The sequence below is a fragment of the Acanthisitta chloris genome, unplaced genomic scaffold, assembly GCF_000695815.1.
Source record: "Acanthisitta chloris isolate BGI_N310 unplaced genomic scaffold, ASM69581v1 scaffold10215, whole genome shotgun sequence".
NCBI lineage: Eukaryota > Metazoa > Chordata > Aves > Passeriformes > Acanthisittidae > Acanthisitta > Acanthisitta chloris.
In genome coordinates, this window is record NW_008673149.1 from 27,867 (window position 1) to 31,455 (window position 3,589).

A 3,589-nucleotide genomic window follows, 5' to 3' on the forward strand; every position below is an offset into this window, starting at 1 on the left:
AAATCCTTACAAATTATTAATGTAAGAAATATACCCAGTGCTGCTTTGATTTCAGTTTTTATCTAGCCTTTATATATTTAATATATGAAAGTCTAATAAGGGCTAAAACCAGCTGAAGTTTAGATGGTGTACATACACAATTTGGCTGACTTTCCTAGCGGAATGACGAAAGTTCCACGTTGAATCACAACACGTCTAACTCGCATGTCTTATGTTGCCACTATTGTGACACATTTGATGTGTTCATCCATTTGGTATTTGTATTTTCATATTCTTATAGCCATAAATCAATGCTTGTTGAAGTAAAAATGGACTCATCTATGTTTAAGAGTGAGGAATGTGTTGGTTTTAAATTCTAAAGCTGAAGAATGTTTCTCTGGAAATTTTAATGCAATGCAATAGGAAACTTCCAGTACCAAGAGAAAAGTACTTACACGATGGGATCATAGCTGGACATTTTAAAAATGGTCATTTTTGCTGAAGGAACTAATATGAGACCCCCAAAACACTGTGTTTTCATCCCAAGATAGCATGCTGTCATACCTTTTTGTTCGGTAACGCTGCTTTGAAAATCTGGCATAACTTTGGTGTACACCCATGTCACAATAAAATCGGTCAGTTTGCCTTTTACTCGGAACACTACCTCTTACCACCTTACTAATGCATTCATGTTTGTTTAAAAATATTCCAGATTATATGGAGGTTATTGAAAGACTTGAAAAGAAGCCATATATTTCCTGCACAGTTCATAACTAGATTGAATCTAGTTGCAATGTATTTTTGTTTCAATATATTGTACACATGGGGATGTTGGTACCTATGTTGTATAGCCTGTTTTTCAAAATGTATTGAGACAAGAGATGCACTTTATAATTAAGACTCCATTGTGCCAAGTTCAGTTGGCTAATTGGTTGAGAAAGGGGAGTTGCAGGGAGAGGATTATGTAGTGCCTTTTTTGTATTTTACTTGTTCATTACTGCAGAATTTTGTTACAGTGCTTTGGGTCAGTGCTGTGGAATCTTTGATACAGCTTGTTTCTTTCTTCACTTATTTACTCAAAGTGCCTTGTTTTATTCTGCTTTTCCAATAGGAAGAATGCTGTTTTGTTTTAACTTTAATTTTTTTTTCTGCCCTATACCACCCACATCGTTGTTTAATGTTGTCAATATGCAGTGTCTTTGTGCTGGAGTTTTCAAAGGGAGCTTTGTACTTCAGGCTGTGCATACAGTGACCTTTATGCAGAACTGTATTCCTGGTGAAATAAAACTATGGACAAAACACCTGTCTTCTTCTTTCTGTTGTAGAAAAAAGCAAAACATTTAATGCCTTGTGTAGTAGAAGGATAAAAAGTCCTGTTAGAAAGAGACATTTCTTACCTCGGTGATTTCCTGCAGTTACTCAGTTTTTGGTCTGAGTCCTATTTGTACCAAAAATTTGTCTGCATGAAAATGAATGGGAATGCTGTAACAGACACCAGAAAACTTACTGTACTCCTGTTGAAGGTTAAAATAAAAAAGGAACTAATCTTTCTTTTTTATGTCCTACATGAATCCTCAGATGTTGAGCGAACTCAATAAAGTTTTGACACGTTATTGAAAAATACATGAATTTTTGTGTCAGGTGTCACTTCCATATTTGAAAAGATTTAGTCTTGTCTATTAAAAGAGTATTAGGTTTACAGGTATAAATGTTTTCAAAATCTTGAGAAGGTGCTTGGATCACACATGCTAGGGACTCCTAAAGTACAGCAGGTAAATCTGCAAATCTAGACACAAAAAAAGCATTAATATACTTTACAGTTTAGTCATGAGAGGGCAAAGGAATGGAGACTTCAAGGTTTTATATGATATTTTGCTAGGCCAAAATATTTACTATCATGTAAATAGGTGTTTTTGTTTAGGGGGGGCTTGATTTTTAATTGAACTGAGCTGGAAAAAGCAAATTTGTTACAGCTGCTGTGTGGTATCACTTTGCTTATGTTACTGGTAAATTAATGGTTACCCCTCTAGGGGACATGCAGAATTTGAGGTGTATGACCCTTGGTGGCCTTGAACATATAAATCGAGATGGATTCTCAGTCCCACACTGAATATTTTCTGGTGCACTTGCTTCTCTTCTAGCACTATTTTCCACTCATTTCTGTTTTCACTCCTGCAATTTTATTACAGAATAAACAGGTTTCAGTTATTTCATTTATAAGACGTTGACAGTGGAGTTCTGTGCTGTGCCCAGTGCCCAGAGGAATATTCTAACTGGAATTGCAGCAGAGTGAACTAATTATAAGAAGTACAGCCAGTAGCATTAGTCTTTTCTGTTCTAGGTGATTGTCTTAATAGTTCAGTCACTGATTTACAATGGAGGTTTTTTCCCCTTTATTTTAGATTTAGTATGTGGTGCTCAGATTAATCTTATAGGGGGTTTGCTATTCTTTAATACTACATCTTGCAATAATCCTGGAGGATTTTGTTATTCTCCAGAGCACTCACAGTCTACCCACACCATTTCTCTGCTTTTTATTTGTATACTCCTAAGTCAGTTAAAAAGCTGACTAGTATTGAATCAAGCAGCAGTCCCTATCAAACTCCCACTCCATACCTTTGCCACTGTGACAGCCATTAGTTATGTGTGTACAACACTCCTATTGAACCAGCTCAAGGAAGGGAGCAGGTTCATTCACAAAAGTGCACCTGGCAGTGGTAGGAGTGAGTAGCGTGCATGGTGTGGTTGCCAGTGGGCTGCTGTGCTTCTGTCTTTGTGCTAGGCATCTTCATTGCTTGGGGGAAGGGATTGGGGGTGTTAGAGTTGCAGAGGAAAGGGACAGGGAAAGCTCCTGTTCTAGCGGGGGAAGGGGTTGGGGGTGTTAGAGTTGCAGAGAAAAGGGACAGGGAAAGCTCCTGTTCTAGGGAGTATGTCTGTCCCAAATTGGTTTTACTCTCTGTATCTCATTAAGGCACTAAGTAATTTGATGTTTTTCTCTGTGGTTTCTATTCCTTTGTTGAAATGTAGCTGTGAAGCAGCAGCAATTATCCTGCCAGAAAAACTTCATTTCTAGTAGAACTTTCTATAGGAAATTTTACTTGATTGTGAAGGATTTTTTCCTATGCTACAGCAGGATCTAATACACACAGGGGTAGGAGGTCAGAAGAGTTAAGCTCTGAAGTTGCTGCTGCTGCAGTCTATTTTTTAAAGAAAGGTCAGATAACACAAATAAATAGACCAAGGAAGGGAAGAATCCTATAGAAAATTCTCTTTCTGGAACTCCAGGTCTTAGAGGTCTTTCTTCGTATCAGTCCTTTCTATATTTCAAGTAAGTCTAAGTTTCTGTGATCAGAGTATTCAGATTGCTAGACAGGTCCAGCATTCAAAACTAGATACATACCTTTCCTACAAAATACAGGACTTGCTTCAAGAGTAACTCAACTGTATTCTCACATCCCTTTTTATCTGAATCCAGAGAACTAATAATGCAGCCACCTTCAGAAGAAGTCTCCTTTAAACAGTTTGTACTCTGGCTGAGCACAGTATACTGACCAATGGAGCTAGTTCTATATTTTTATTATCTTCAACAAATTTTTAATGCATAAGATCT